The 16,934-nt window shown below is 41.8% G+C and overlaps 1 protein-coding gene and 2 long non-coding RNA genes across 4 annotated transcripts in view; 1 reads left to right on the top strand and 2 right to left on the bottom strand.

The window, feature by feature from the left end:
- LOC6031266 (serine-rich adhesin for platelets) overlaps nt 1–16,934 on the top strand; it is a 273,589-nt gene that overhangs the window by 66,841 nt on the left and 189,814 nt on the right. The window lies entirely within an intron of this gene.
- LOC119766955 lies at nt 8,872–9,355 on the bottom strand. Its single transcript, XR_005277225.1, has 3 exons — nt 9,210–9,355; nt 9,088–9,152; nt 8,872–8,990 (listed from the first exon to the last, which is right to left on the bottom strand). It is a non-coding gene; the product is annotated as an uncharacterized LOC119766955 (long non-coding RNA).
- Nucleotides 15,923–16,406, bottom strand: LOC119766954. The gene is made up of 3 exons (XR_005277224.1): nt 16,261–16,406; nt 16,139–16,203; nt 15,923–16,041 (listed from the first exon to the last, which is right to left on the bottom strand). It is a non-coding gene; the product is annotated as an uncharacterized LOC119766954 (long non-coding RNA).

The raw sequence follows: 16,934 nt of genomic DNA, 5'->3' as shown, positions 1-16,934 counted from the left end.
TAGTCGTGATCATAGGGCTACGAAAAAAACTTCAAATGTTTTTTTTTAAGCTTGTTTGATAGTTTACAAAAGTGGAAAATACAGTTCCCAAAATCGATGAGTTGTCTAAGTGTATTGTTCTTTCTGAAATCTATACTTGAGTTAAAAAAAGTCTTTTATTTTTTCTATAATAGTTAAAATCCAGTCTTGAGTTTAGTATGATACCATTTAAATAAAACTAGAAATAAATTTCAATTACAATATCCCTATTTAAAAATTTACTCAATAATAACAGATGATAATTCATGGAGGAACTAATTTATCAAAATTTGTATTCTCTCACACACGCTCTGATAATATGATATCTATTGTTTATCACATATTACATTTAATTTTATATCTCGAAATAAATATCGAAATATATCTTGAAAATTATAATAAACATGCCAGGAACGCAGTGCAGCGGATAGCAAACGAAAACGACGACGACGACAAAAGTCCAAGCAGAGAAACAGAGCGCGAGCTTGTAGGCAAACAGGCAGGCAGGCAGGCAGGCAGGCGAGCAAGCTCGTGAGAGAGTTTGAACCTGAGAGAGAGCACGTGCGTGTACGAATTGGAAATAAACATCGTTGTTAGGTAGCCCCTTACAGCTAGCCGCGCAAAAATGGTCAGTTTTGGGCGCTAATAACTTCGTGGGAAAAAATCCTAAAAATATGGTGTCTTCGGGAAAGTTGTTCTAAATTTAATGAAGGTTCTACATTTGAGAAATGCTAAGAATCGGATAATTATGGCGCCTTCCACAGGTAAAAAAGCTAAACAGTTGCTTTTCTCCATACATTTTGACGATTTTTCCCATACAAACTTTAAGCGATTGGAGGGAGGGGTTCCCGTGGTTAGAATGAGCTCAAATTTGGAATTTAGCCTAGTGATGGGTCAATCTTTGATTTCAGGGGGTAGCCCCAAAAAAGTCCGGATTTGGTCATTTTTCAAAGTGTGACGAAACACCTGCAAGTGTAGTAGAAAAATCGCTGCTCGGTCAAATAATAAAGATGATGATTTTTTGAGATTCTTTTTATTGATCCATGTTCTCCATTCCATTCCATGGAGAGCCATGTTCCTTTCCGATTTTCCCTCTTGATGAGCGTCCAAAGATTTTTTTGATGATGATCCTTCCATCGCTGATCCTAACTCATTGTGACTTTATAAAGGTACCGCCATCAGGGGTGACATTGGGTCAAACAAATTTCAGCATTTTTGTATGACCAAATCTCTTCCCCCAGATCCAATGTCACCCCTGATAACGGTACTATCATTTTCACAAAGAATTCGACACTAGAAAAAAATCTTAGAAGATTAAACTTTTTCAAATTTAAAAAATTACCTAAGATAGTATCAATTTAATCCATATTTATGTTATTTTTTACAAAATATTTGGAACTCTGTGATTTCATAAAATATAAAAGGTTTTTTTTTAATTAGCTTTTTTAGGCATAGCCAGTTAGGCCTGAAAGGGTAATAATCAAATTTCAATCAAAATCACGCAAAAGTCCATTGCAAATTTTATTTCAATTTTATGTCCCCCCTCCCTTACCTTTTAATTTTATTTCCAAAACTAATTACGCCGTTGCAAATATTTTTCAAGGTTATGTCAAATGTTTCAAAATCGGCCCACAAAATCAGGGGGATTTTTTTTCGAAAAACTTGAAAATTGTAATGAAAACTAAAGCTCAATCAACTGAAAACCAGAAGAAAAGCATTTTCTTGCGTTTTGCGTTTTCTTGCGTTGCAAAATATGTTGTAAATAAAACTTTGAGGTTTGAATAGAAAGTTATATTGATGGTTCCTGTAGTTTTGAAGATGCGTGTTTTAAAAATCTTGGTGCATAAAGCTCTGGTCAGTGTTACCACATGCTCGTCTGTATCAGAGGGTCCAAAAATCTGTCTTATCTGCACCAAGCATGGCGAATATCTGTACCATTATCTGTACGGTATATTTTTTGTAAAAAACTTTTTTTTTAACATGCATTTTGAACAATTTTATGACAACACTAAACGCTGATATGCAGCTCGGAAGGAACGCAAAACTCCATATAAAAAACACCCAAGAAACGGCCAAGGAAAGACGTTTCTTCACGTGACGTTACTTCGCACGATGTTTGTTTGCAAAAGTTCTAGTGAAAAAACTTAAATATTCAGAATTTGTATATTTTATTGCAACTGAAAGTCATAAATGTATCAATAATTTTGTAATCGATATTATAATATGAAAATTCCGAATTGCCTTTTGATGCCGAATCTCACAAAGCAGAATCTTGAAATTAAAAGGAAGGATTTTGTATTTGCTTGAAAAGAAGTAAACCAAAGAGAAAATCCATAAACACACAGATTCAAAAATACAAATATTAAAACAAAAAAAATCTTAGATTAAAAAAATAAAAAGAAATATATAAACAAAACAAAATTTAAAAATAACAAATTCAAAGCTTTAAAATTCTAATAATTAAAAATTAATAAAATTAAAATAATATAATTCAAAAAATTAATATATTCAAAATCCTTCAAATTCCAAATTATAATCCAAAAAATTTACAATTCTAAATTAAAATCTAGAATTTCAAATCATACCCAGATTTAAAATTTAAAAAATATCAAAGAATTTAAGAATTCAAGAATTAAAGCATTTATGAATTTAAGAATTTAAGAATTTAAGAGAATTTAAGAATTTAAAAATTTAAGAATTCAAGAACTCAAGAATTTAAGACTTTAAGAATTTAAGAATTTAAGAATTTAAGAATTTAAGAATTTAAGAATTTAAGAATTTAAGAATTTAAGAATTTAAGAATTTAAGAATTTAAGAATTTAAGAATTTAAGAATTTAAGAATTTAAGAATTTAAGAATTTAAGAATTTAAGAATTTAAGAATTTAAGAATTTAAGAATTTAAGAATTTAAGAATTTAAGAATTTAAGAATTTAAGAATTTAAGAATTTAAGAATTTAAGAATTTAAGAATTTAAGAATTTAAGAATTTAAGAATTTAAGAATTTAAGAATTTAAATTTAAGAATTTAAGAATTTAAGAATTTAAGAATTTAAGAATTTAAAATTTAAGAATTTAGAATTTAAGAATTTAAGAATTCAAGAATTCAAGAATTTAAGAATTCAAGAATTTAAGAATTTAAGAATTTAAGAATTTAAGAATTTAAGAATTTAAGAATTTAAGAATTTAAGAATTTAAGAATTTAAGAATTTAAGAATTTAAGAATTTAAGAATTCAAGAATTTAAGAATTTAAGAATTTAAGAATTTAAGAATTTAAGAATTTAAGAATTTAAGAATTTAAGAATTTAAGAATTTAAGAATTTAAGAATTTAAGAATTTAAGAATTTAAGAATTTAAGAATTTAAGAATTTAAGAATTGAAGAATTTAGAATTTAAGAATTTAAGAATTTAAGAATTTAAGAATTTAAGAATTTAAGAATTTAAAATTTAAGAATTTAAGAATTTAAGAATTTAAGAATTTAAGAATTTAAGAATTTAAGAATTTAAGAATTTAAATTTAAGAATTTAAGAATTTAAGAATTTAAGAATTTAAGAATTTAAGAATTTAAGAATTTAAGAATTTAAGAATTTAAGAATTTTAGAATTTAAGAATTTAAGAATTTAAGAATTTAAGAATTTAAGAATTTAAGAATTTAGAATTTTAGAATTTTAGAATTTTAGAATTTTAGAATTTTAGAATTTTAGAATTTTAGAATTTTAGAATTTTAGAATTTTAGAATTTTAGAATTTTAGAATTTTAGAATTTAAATTTAAATTTAAGAATTTAAGAATTTAAGAATTTAAGAATTTAAATTTAAGAATTTAAGAATTTAAGAATTTAAGAATTTAAGAATTTAAGAATTTAAGAATTTAAGAATTTAAGAATTTAAGAATTTAAGAATTTAAGAATTTAAGAATTTAAGAATTTAAGAATTTAAGAATTTAAGAATTTAAGAATTTAAGAATTTAAGAATTTAAGAATTTAAGAATTTAAGAATTTAAGAATTTAAGAATTTAAGAATTTAAGAATTTAGAATTGAAGAATTTAGGAATTTAAGAATTTAAGAATTGAAGAATTTAGGAATTTAAGAATTTAAGAATTTAAGAATTTAAGAATTTAAAATTTAAGAATTTAAGAATTTAAGAATTTAAATTTAAGAATTTAAGAATTTAAGAATTTAAGAATTTAAGAATTTAAGAATTTAATTTAAAATTTAAGAATTTAAGAATTTAAGAATTTAAGAATTTAAGAATTTAAGAATTTAAGAATTTAAGAATTTAAGAATTTAAGAATTTAAGAATTTAAGAATTGAAGAATTTAAGAATTTAAGAATTTAAGAATTTAAGAATTTAAGAATTTAAGAATTTAAGAATTTAAGAATTTAAGAATTTAAGAATTTAAGAATTTAAGGATTTAAGAATTTAAGAATTTAAGAATTTAAGAATTTTAGAATTTTAGAATTTTAGAATTTTAGAATTTTAGAATTTTAGAATTTTAGAATTTTAGAATTTTAGAATTTTAGAATTTTAGAATTTTAGAATTTTAGAATTTTAGAATTTCAGAATTTTAGAATTTCAGAATTTCAGAATTTCAGAATTTCAGAATTTCAGAATTTCAGAATTTAAGAATTCAGGAATTTAAGAATTAAATAATCTAAGTTAGACTGTAATTCATATTCATACAGACTGCAGTCCCGATTGACCCAGTTGATGGTGCAAAACATGATTTATCGAAAACTTTCAATAAAATTTACTTTGACCAGATTCCATTTATTAAATAGTTTAATGTGACATAATGGCGTTACCTTTCAAGAAACAAATAATAATGTTTTGAAAAACGAGGATTAATTTTTTAAATATTCAGGCAACTACAAGGCGGTTGTAAATATGTTTCAAATTTAGTGCATGTAAAGTATGGAATGCTAAAAAGATAATTTTTATTATTAAACTTTTGTTTTGCAAAAAATGCTTTAAATGCAACAGCAAGATTATGAATATAAAAAAATCATGTTGTTTTCATGTAATTTAAAAATATACCGTAAACTGGGGTCAATCGGGACACATGGGGCGAATTGGGACAGCAGTTTAAACAATGTTGGAGCACAATATTTTGATTTTTCTGGTTGGTTTCGGTTAGAACAGACTCAGGCCAACAAAATGTGTACATCCATTTCCAAATTTAAAAGCTGTAAGTGCTCTAAAAACTGCTGTCCCTATTCAGACTGTAGTCCCGATTCACCCCAGATTACGGTACTCAAATTAATTTAAAAAAATACAATAAATTTTATGACTCATTATTTTCTGTATGATTCAGTTCAACTTTTATTAAATTTTTAAAGTATTTTAGATTTTATTTTACCTGTGTTCTCCTTCATTTTAAAATCATTTTTGAGAAGAATGGGAAATGCTGGAAATTATGTTATAACTTTATTAGAACGTAATGCTATACATTATAGGGTGTTTCATCCGAACAAAAAAGTTCTCAGAATCAGACAAACCGAGGTTCCCTAGTAGAGGATACCCATAGGGACTCTCATGCCAAATACCAGCCCATTTGGTTGAGAATTGGCCTGTCCCCAGCGGTTCAAAGTTTACATGTAAATTACTATGGGATTTTTATGCTTTTCGTTCAATCGTTCCTACAGGTCTGGGGACAACATGGATTCACTCGGAATAAAGACAGGTGTGTAGGGGATGGTCCAATGTACAAATTCCAGAAGGAATTAGGGTTGTCCATTCTGTCCCCAAGGTGCGCATTGGATCGACGTCCGGTGTCTCCAGAATCAACGAATTACCCTTCAAATGTACGCATTGTCCTTCCTTAGTATGCTATGACGGCTAGGAGAAAATTACGACGCCCCATGTCAGACGGTGAACACGTGGCAGAGCATCTACTCGAGTTTTGGCTCAGAAACATTCTTTAAAGTACTAAAATTATAATTATTGTTGTTCCTGGAAGAATTTCAACTATTCTAAATAACGTAAAATGATGATTATGTGTTAATAATGCAATCGATGCCTCTCCACGTGTTCACCGTCTGATATGGGGCGTCGTGGTTTTCACAGGTTTTCACCTAGTTGTCATAGCATACTAAGGAAATGCGATGCTTTTGAAGGATGAATCGTTGGTTTTGGAGACACCGGACGTCGATCCAATGCGCACCTTGGGGACAGACTGGACAAGCCAAATTCCTTCTGGAATGTGTTCATTGGACCATCCCCTACACACCTGTCTTTATTCCGAGTGAATCCATGTTGTCCCCAGACCTGTAGGAACGATTGAACGAAAAGCACAAAAATCCCATAGTAATTTCCATGTAAACTTTAAACCGCTGGGGACAGGTCAATTCTCAACCAAATGGGCTGATGTTTGGCATGAGAGTCCCTATGGGTATCCTCTACTAGGGGAACCTCGGTTTGCCTGATTCTGAGAACTTTGGTTTTGGATGAAACACCCTAATACATTATTTTTGTTAGGTCCTTGTCGGTACTGAAACCTGGTTAGCAATGAGTCTGCTTTTGTAAATGAAGTTTTCTTAAACCTAAGAAAAACCTAAAAATACAGAGGATCTTATGTGTAAATGTTAGTGGGAGGGAGCCAATTACCCGCGGCGTACTGGGGGTTAGTATTAAGAGAAAATATTCTAGCATAAATGGATCTAAGATCGTTAATAAATATAAGCTTGATCCATTTCTAAATGTTTCAAAAGTTAAACTAGATTTAATCAATGAAAAGTTTTTAAATGTTGAGATAATTGCAATAACTTAACTATTCAATAATATCATTTTGAGAAAGAATCTGTTTTATCTGAAAATCTTTACAAATCAGTACGGTGACCCAAATATCTGTCATCTGTACGTACAGATTCTGTACTCAAATTTTTGCTGAAAATCTGTACCATGACAGATAAATCTGTACATGTGGCAACGCTGGCTCTGGTTGATATGCACCGTTAAGTATTTTAAATTGGAAAAACTGTGAGTGTTTTACGGCATTAATTTCTCGTAAATTCGAATTTGTGCAAATTATGACGTACCGTCATCTTAGGCGAATCTACAGTCTGAATAGGGACAGCAGTGTTTAGAGCACTTAATGTTTTTAAATTTGGAAATGGATGTACACATTTTGTTGGTCTGAGTTTTTTTCTATGAAACCTACCAGAAAAATCAAAAAAGTGTGCTCTAACATGGTTAAAACTGCTGTCTCAATTAACCAATTCGCCCCAGTTGACGGTAACCCGCATCTGAATCTCAAAAGCTCTATAATTTACGTTAAATAAACTTAACGTTGCTTGATTATTCTGCAATTTTTCAATGTTCAAAAACCGAGAATTAAATAATTATTGTTTAATCCGCAAAATTTAATATTGATTTCATAAAACCATATTCTCTCCAATAATCGCCATCTGTGGTGTTTCATCCCGAGGATTAAATTACTGCTTGCAATAAATTAAAGCGTACAAATTTGCGCAACCCGGCCGGTACAATTTATGGCCCCGAGCATCCCCGGTCCATTACTTCCGAAGCAGAGACCTAAAAAGGCCAGGTGGCTGGATTTTGGTGATATTAAAGTTGAACCACACTGATTAATATTCAAATTATGCATGCAAACCAGGAAGCCTCTACTCCCTCGAAAAGCGATTATTCTAGATACTACGTTCTGCCCCATAACTCATCCTGAACTGTGTTTAACCAGTTGAGTTTACCTATGCCGTGTTGTTAGCAGATAATGCAACTGCAGGACTTTATTTGCTTTCTCCGTGTTCAATTTGTTTGTGAGTAGTGCGGTGCCTGTGTGGACGCTCAGTCCTGTTTTTTCGTGTTATTTTCCGTCGAGTGCATGGGGTGATTGGTCATTATAATTAAATAATGGCATCAGTAGTGCGGTGCCTGTGTGGACGCTCAGTCCTGTTTTTTCGTGTTATTTTCCATCTCTTTTATGTCGCTGTTCGAGTACATGGGATTGGTCATTATAATTAAATAATGGCATCAGTAGTGCGGTGCCTGTGTGGACGCTCAGTCCTGTTTTTTCGTGTTATTTTCCGTCGAGTGCATGGGGTGATTGGTCATTATAATTAAATAATGGCATCAGTAGTGCGGTGCCTGTGTGGACGCTCAGTCCTGTTTTTTCGTGTTATTTTCCATCTCTTTTATGTCGCTGTTCGAGTACATGGGATTGGTCATTATAATTAAATAATGGCATCAGTAGTGCGGTGCCTGTGTGGACGCTCAGTCCTGTTTTTTCGTGTTATTTTCCGTCTCTTTTGTGTCGCTGTTCGAGTGCATGGGGTGATTGGTCATTATAATTAAATAATGGCATCAGTAGTGCGGTGCCTGTGTGGACGCTCAGTCCTGTTTTTTCGTGTTATTTTCCGTCGAGTGCATGGGGTGATTGGTCATTATAATTAAATAATGGCATCAGTAGTGCGGTGCCTGTGTGGACGCTCAGTCCTGTTTTTTCGTGTTATTTTCCATCTCTTTTATGTCGCTGTTCGAGTACATGGGATTGGTCATTATAATTAAATAATGGCATCAGTAGTGCGGTGCCTGTGTGGACGCTCAGTCCTGTTTTTTCGTGTTATTTTCCGTCTCTTTTGTGTCGCTGTTCGAGTGCATGGGGTGATTGGTCATTATAATTAAATAATGGCATCAGTAGTGCGGTGCCTGTGAGAACGCGCAGTCCTGTTTTTTCGTGTTATTTTCCATCTCTTTTGTGTCGCTATTTGTGTACATGGGGGATTGGATTTCTTCTGATTCGTGTTGTTTTCATCTCTTTTGTGTCGCTGTTTGTGTTGGGGTAAATGAAAGGCGATCCTTTGAGCCGACACCCTGTCGTGGTGTTCCAAGTGCTAAAAGCTGTAATCAATTTATTAGTAGCTAATCGCATGTTAAATTTAACCCACTTACATTTGTCTACCTATCATCGATTGAGATGAATTCACTCCCAATCACCCTGTTCAGCAGGTTTGCAGATCTGTGATAGTAAACATAGTTTTAGCGATAAGTTTTAATCTAGTTTTAAGTTTTAACTAGTTTTCAAATTCAATAGCATGATCTTGCAAGAAACTCACATGACTTAACCTCAAACTAGGTGATTAATCGTCGATGATCGCTTAATTCCAAATAACGACGGCAACTATAGAAAATTATGGATAAGTTTACGCAAATTCATTTCTCAGCCTAGCGTACTTACAAATTAAATAAATTTTAAGAGAATTGTTATCAACCACCAGCCTATCGCCCGTATCAGAAGATTACCTAACAATTTGCACGTTTGTACTTCGAGAATGATCTTAAATTGTAATGACGTTTCAGCTTGCCGAAACCGTCGCGGACGTACGTTCTACTCTTGGTCTTGTATGTCACGGATACGTCGACCTGTCACCGCGCAGTTCTTTCCCCGGTCGTCGCGGCGCTCTTGCAGTCGTACGCGGCGCTTGCTGTGGGATGGCGTTATCGTCCGCAACATTCCCCGACCCGTGAGGTACTTCCGGGATCACCGGATCTGCCTCACCCTTCTCCACATCTAATCTCGCCAGCTTCGCGATCGGCCGTCGCAGCAGTCCCGTTGAAGTCTGAACTACAGCCTGACGAACTCGACCGTCGCGACCCACGACCACTTCCGCCACACGTCCCCGGATCCAACCATTCCGCACGGTGTCTTCCACGATGATCACTAAATCACCAGCTCGGATTGGAACCACTTCCTCGTGCCATTTGGTTCGCCGCGTCAGGTCCGGCAGGTACTCCCGAACCCATCTGCGCCAAAACTGGTCGATCATCACCCGCATCAGGTTCCATTGGTTACGGCAAGCGTCCTTGGAGTCGGCCAACGTTTTCTGCGTCTGTACCACACCGCTCGTGCTCAGTAGCAGGAAATGGTTTGGTGTTAGCGCTTCCTGATGTTCAGCTTCCAACGGGATCCACGTCAGCGGCCGCGAATTCACGATGCTCTCAGCTTCGGCCACCAGCGTTGCCAGCGTTTCTTCGTTGGGCAGCCTCGCCGTGTTCATTGCTGCCAGCGCCGTTTTCACAGAACGCACGAGTCTCTCCCACGCACCTCCCATGTGAGGGGAGGCCGGCGGGTTGAACACCCACTTCGTGGTTGCGTTGGTGAAGGTTTCGGCTAGCTTCTCTTCGACGACTTTCATCTCCTTCTGCAACTCGTTGCTGGATCCGACGAAGTTCGTGCCACGATCGCTGTAGATCTCCACAGGAGCGCCTCTTCTGGCGATCAACCGTCGAAAGGACATCTTGCACGACTCGGCGGAGAGCGAGTGGACGACCTCCAGGTGCACGGCGCGCGTTGTCAGACATGTGAACAGCGCCACCCATCTCTTAGCGGTGGTGCGGTTCACCCGCACCGCAACTGGTCCGAAGTAATCGACGCCCACGTACGAAAAAGGGCGCTCGAACGCCTTCAGCCTGGCAGCAGGTAGTGGAGCCATCCGCGGGACGACCGGAACCTTCGCTTTCAACTGGCACAGCAGGCAGTCGTTCTTCGCTTTGCGGGCAGCCGTCCGCAAATTCGGCACGTGAAATCGTTGTCTCAGCTCGTTTACCACCGTTTCGCAGTTTCCGTGCAGATACTTCCGGTGGTACCAGTCGACAAGCAACTTCGTCGCCGTGTGGTCCTTTGGCATGATGATGGGGTACCGAGTGTCGAACGGCACAAAATCAGCTGCAACAATTCTGCTCTCCATGCGCACCACGCCGGCGTCATCCATAAATGGCGATAACTTTCGAATTTTGCTCGTGGATTCTAGATTGAACCGCTTTTCCGGATCAGCACGTACTGCGGCGAGTGTTGCGACCTCGTCTGGAAACGCATCGCTTTGCACCCAGCGCCAGATCGTGTTCTCCGCTACCGCTAATTCTTCCTGTCGCAACGGTCCGCTCAGTAGCTGCTCCTTCTTCAGCTTTCGTCGCAGGTTCCCAGCAAACCGATGCACGCGAGCGAGCGTGCGCAAGAGACGAACCCACTGCGAGAAGCGATCCCATTCGACGTTGTGCGTGGCAACGGCTTCCCGGTGCACTAGGCAGGCTCGCAGCTCCTCGGTCGGTTCTTGAAGGCTTGGCGTGATGTCCATCGGCCATTGGTCTTCTGGGTGGTAGAGAAACCATGGGCCTTTGAACCACCTACTGTCGGGAGACAGACAGAAGCTTTTCCCCCATTTCGTGGCGTCGTCCGCCACATTCTCCTTCGAAGGAATCCAGCGCCACTGATGCGGCACCGTCTTGGACATGATTTCACCAACCCGGCATGCCACGAACTGGCGATAGTTGCGATGATCCGAGTTGATCCATGCGAGCACAGTCTTGGAGTCGCACCAGAAGATGGTCTTGTCGATCCGCAGGAAATGTCCGAAGATAATCGTGTTCATCAGCCGTACGCCGATCACCGCGGCCATCAACTCCAATCTGGGTATGGAGAGGGCCTTGAGGGGTGCCACTTTGGATTTCCCGCCGACCAGCGCCACCTCGATACCGTCCTCGAACTCCGCTCGGAAGTACGCCACGCAGGAGAAGGCATCCTCGCTTGCGTCCACGAAAATGTGCAGCTGCAGCGTCTTGATGTCCTTGACCGAGCGCCGTGGAAAGTAGCAGCGCGGAATCCGGATCTGTTCCAGAAACTTAAACTGGTCGGTCCACTGCGTCCAACGCACGCACATCTTGTCTGGAATCCGTTGGTCCCATTGCGTTTTCGCTCTCCACAGGGCTTGGATCAAGATCTTACCGCGCACGGTGAAGTGAGCCAATAATCCCAGCGGATCGAACGTGCTCATAACCGTACTCAACGATTGTCGCTTCGTCGGGTGCCCACCGTGCGTGTCCAGAGCGGAGGAGAACGTAAACACATCCTGCTGTTGCTTCCAATAAAGGCCGAGCACGCGCTCCGTCGTGCTTCCCTTGTCCAGCTGCAGATTCTTCTCCGAGGCCGAATCGTTATCCCCGACCCGTGCGAGAACCGCTTCGGAGTTGGACAACCAGTTCCGCAGGTGGAACCCGCCCAAGGAGTGGACGTGTTTGACCTCCAGAGCTAATTTCACCGCTTCCTCTTCGTTGTCCGCGCTGTCGAGATAGTCGTCCACATAGTGTTTACGCTGGATGGCTTCGGCGGCGGCAGGGAACTTCTCGGCGTGCTCTGCGGCGTTTAGGTTCTTGATGAACTGTGCGGAACAGGGTGAGCACGTCGAACCAAATGTGGCTACATCCATCAAGAAGATGTCCGGTTCCAGCGAGGGGTTCTCGCGCCAAAGCAGTCGCTGCGCGTGGCGATCTTCCTTCCGGATCTGCACCTGGTGGAACATCTCCTTGATGTCGGCACACAGGGCGATCTGCCGCTCCCGGAAGCCAAAAAGGACTGCCGGCAGGGTGGTTAGAAGATCCGGACCCTTCAGGAGCATGGTGTTTAACGATATCCCGTCGACCTTGGCAGCGGCGTCGCAAAAGATACGCACCTTCGATGGCTTCTTTGGGTTGAGCGCGACTCCGAGAGGGAGATACCACACGCGCCGCGGGTCAGCTTCCTTAAGCTCGTCTTCCGTGGCCTTGTGGATGTACCCCTTTTCTTGGTACTCGTTCATTTGACGCAGCACGCTCTCGCCGATCACCGGGTCGCTTCGAATGCGCCGCTCGAGGCACTGCAGTCTCCGTACGGCCATCCCGTAGCTGTCAGGGAACTCGAAGTGGTCAAACTTCCAGAGGAGACCCGTCTCGAAACGCTGTCCAACTCGTGTTGTGGTCTCTTGCAGGATTCGGTTCGCGCGCTGCACTTCCTCTGACTCCGGACACGGCACTGCAGTGATTCCCAGGCTCTCGATGGAAAAGAAACGTGCCACGAGATCGTGTAGGGGGTCTTCACTGTGGCATTCGCAGATGTTGAAGGTGCGGACAAGCTTTTCTGGTCGGTCCGGATTTGTTCCGTAGATCGTCCAGCCCAAACGAGTCTTCGCAGCGACCGGCTCACCCGGTTTCCCTTCTCGGATCCGTAAAGTCGCCGTGACGTGCACGTTGTCGTTGCCGATCAAAATGCACGGCGTAGCCCGGTCGTAGTCGTCCACCGGAAGTCCCTTCAGGTACGGGTGGGCTTCTACCAGCGTCGAATACCGTAAGCTCTGCCTCGGTAGATCCAGCTTGCTGACCGTTCGCACATCGGAAATCGCGTGCTTCGCCCCACCTCTTCCACTAGAAATCTGCAACGTGACCCGCTGTGACTCTGCTTCCGTCCTCTTCACATTCGCCGTCCATTGTAGACACAGCGGAAGATGTTCGCCTTCGACTCCCAGCTGCCTGACTACTTCCTCTTCAATCAGCGTACTCTCAGACCCGTCGTCCAAGAAGGCGTACACTTGAACTGAGCGATTGTTGGCGTGCAGCGTCACCGGCAGGACTCGGAACAGTGTGGTCTTTCCCGAGAAATGGTGATTGGTGGCCACCTTGGACCCGGAAGCCAGTTCTTCTTCCTTGTTCTGCTTGGCATCCTTTCTTTCCGGCTTTGAGTGCAGAAGAGGGTGGTGTTTCAGCTGGCATCCATTTTCCTCACATCGCTTGCTCAGCTTGCAGGGCCGCCGGCCGTGAGCACCGAGACAGCAGCGACAGAGTTCGTGCTGTTCGATGACTTTCCAGCGATCGTCGACACTCTTCTTGGCGAACTCCGGACAATCCTTAACCCGATGCTTCGGGTCTTTGCAGACTAGGCAGGCTGGGCCCCCGGAGTTGTTTTGCTTGACCTCGACTTTCTTCGCTGGAGTTTTCGGCGAGGAACACTTTTCCGCGGCATGTGCTCCGCAGAAGTGTTTCTCCTTACCGCCTTTCTCCTGCCTATCACGGTGTTCCGAAGGTTTCGGTACATTGTACGGCGTGACATCCGTCGCGGCCCGGACCAGGGTGTTCATGTATTGAGCGAAAGTGAGCACGTTTACGACCGCAAAGCGGTTTTTGTAAAGTGACCAGTCCAGCTTCATGTTGTCCGGCAACTTTTCCACCATCTCGAACAGCAGCGTGGGATTGTTCAGATGAGCATCCTGTCCCGTATCCTCCAAGTGATCGCTCAAGCTCTGCACCACCATTCCGAACGCGATAAGAGTTTCTAGTCGGTTTGGTTTCGGTCCAGGAGTCGACCGAAGTTTCTGCAACAGCGTCTGGATCAATAGTTCCGGGCGGCCGTACAGAGTCTCGAGTGTGGCGAGGACATGTGGAACGGATGCCGGAAGTCGAAGGCGACCTACCACCATCTCCCGCGCGTGTCCTTCTAGACAGTCCTGCAGCCGCGCTAAGTTCTCTGCATCGGAGTAGCCGCACGTCTGGGTCGAGTTGTTGTAGCAGCTGACGAAAAGTGGCCAATCCTCGGGATTACCGCTAAACTTGGGCAACCCTCTCGGCATCACATGCCTTGCGGCCAGCTGTTGCGGCGTTGGCCCCAATACTGGCGGAATTGGTGGTTGCTCCTGTTCAGGTTGGTATTCTGGCGCGTTGTCTGGCGGCGCGGGCTCCGGATTCCTCTGCGGATTTGGCGGCACTGGCTCCGGATCCCTCTGTGGGTTTGGCGGCACCGGTGCTGGTTCGGGTGCTGGTGTTGGCCCAGGAGGGCGAATCCTTGGCACTGGCGGACGTGGAAACGGCAACGGCGGTCGTGGTTGGAAACCCGGCGGAAACGGACCTTGCAGACGCGGGAATGGGCCTTGCGGACGCGGGAATGGGCCTTGCGGACGCGGGAACGGCCCAGGTGGGCGTGGCGTTGGTCCTGGCGGCTGCGGCCTTGGTGCCGGAGGAACAGGCGGCGGTGGATACGGAGGCAGCGATTCCGGCCTGGGCGTCGGGTTCACTCCTGGCGATCCTGTCGTCGTTCCATTGTTCCCATTTGCCTTTAAACCGCTCGCGTTGTTTACTTGGTAGCTGCTGACACTCCCGTAGACCATTCCAGATTGACTTTGACGGACCGTCAGGGTCTTTTGGTACAACAGGGAATTGGAAAACGGAAAGGGCGTTGAGTTAGTCAGGTGAGCAGAACCTGCCAAAGCGCCACCGTGGCTTGAGCCAGCTTGTTGCCAGTTGGTGTACCCGGGGTTATCATACGGGTCTACCTCGTAAATGGTTCCCAAAGTGCTCGACGTTCTGTCGATCATTCCACCCAATCCCACTTCGAGAGTTGACTGATCCAGCGAAATGCCTTGGAGAGCCCGTCCCAGGACGTCTTGTCCGGCTGATTCGTCGTATTGACCAGCAGTGTTATTGTTCGCTCCTTGCTCGGTCAGCGTTGACGTTCGAGCAGCAAACTGTTGCTGCTTTTGCCACTGTTCCACTTTGCTTTTGCTGCTTTGCTCCGACCCGACGCTACGATCATCCGCGACCTCATCGTCCAGCTCTTCCTCCCGTGCCCGGAAGGTTTCCTCCAGGATGGTTTGTTCGATCTCCAGCTTGGCGCGATCGATTTCCGCCTCCTGCTGCAACTTCTCCTGCTCATGCCGAATCTGCTGCTCTCGACGTGCCTGCTCCAGATGCTTTTCCATGAGGAGCTTTTGGGCCTCGAGTTTCTCCAGACGTAGGCGAGCCCTCCGCGCCCGTGCGTCGGAGGTGGATGACGTTCCAGAGCTGGCCTTAGAGGGCGGCTTCTTCCCTTTGGGAACGGTAAACGAAGGGTTTTGGCAGCGAGGACAGGTGAATGAGCGCTCCTCGACAGGAACTGTCTCGTCGACGCCAGCGCAGCAAGTGTGCCACCAGGTTAGGCAGTGGGCACAGTTCACCATGTCCGTGGTGTCCGGCCAGAAGCAGGCCTGGCAGTGAAATCCCCATTCTGCGGTCGGTACATGGGCCATATCGACAAAAATCTTTTAGATTATGTTGGGGTAAATGAAAGGCGATCCTTTGAGCCGACACCCTGTCGTGGTGTTCCAAGTGCTAAAAGCTGTAATCAATTTATTAGTAGCTAATCGCATGTTAAATTTAACCCACTTACATTTGTCTACCTATCATCGATTGAGATGAATTCACTCCCAATCACCCTGTTCAGCAGGTTTGCAGATCTGTGATAGTAAACATAGTTTTAGCGATAAGTTTTAATCTAGTTTTAAGTTTTAACTAGTTTTCAAATTCAATAGCATGATCTTGCAAGAAACTCACATGACTTAACCTCAAACTAGGTGATTAATCGTCGATGATCGCTTAATTCCAAATAACGACGGCAACTATAGAAAATTATGGATAAGTTTACGCAAATTCATTTCTCAGCCTAGCGTACTTACAAATTAAATAAATTTTAAGAGAATTGTTATCAACCACCAGCCTATCGCCCGTATCAGAAGATTACCTAACAATTTGCACGTTTGTACTTCGAGAATGATCTTAAATTGTAATGACGTTTCAGCTTGCCGAAACCGTCGCGGACGTACGTTCTACTCTTGGTCTTGTATGTCACGGATACGTCGACCTGTCACCGCGCAGTTCTTTCCCCGGTCGTCGCGGCGCTCTTGCAGTCGTACGCGGCGCTTGCTGTGGGATGGCGTTATCGTCCGCAACAGTTTGTGTGCATGGGGTGATTGGTCTTCTTCTTCTTCTTTTTTCTTTATTTTTAGTTCGCGCGTTCGTTGGCCAATGAGTTTATTTTTGTTCTCTTTACATAGTTTTCGATAGAAACGATCCGAATTCTTTTTTTTTTCGAGACAAGCAAGTCGTATTGCTGGATTAAGTCCTTTCTATATCATCGATGATCGGAAGGCACGCCGACGAATATGTTTTAAGGCTTATGATATAAAATCATTTTAATGAATAAAGCCCTTCTTACATCACCGTTGATCGGAAGGCACGCCGACGAAGAATTTCTGGAGGATCGCGGTCGAATTAATACTATATTTAAAATTCTAGATAGCTATCTTTCGGATTCGATTGTGAGTAGCGGGACTTCGCGGTTACTATGCAA

This window comes from Culex quinquefasciatus, chromosome 2, assembly GCF_015732765.1.
Source record: "Culex quinquefasciatus strain JHB chromosome 2, VPISU_Cqui_1.0_pri_paternal, whole genome shotgun sequence".
Classification (NCBI taxonomy): domain Eukaryota; kingdom Metazoa; phylum Arthropoda; class Insecta; order Diptera; family Culicidae; genus Culex; species Culex quinquefasciatus.
Note: the sequence above shows the minus strand (reverse complement) of the source record. Positions and strands in the feature narration are given on the sequence as shown.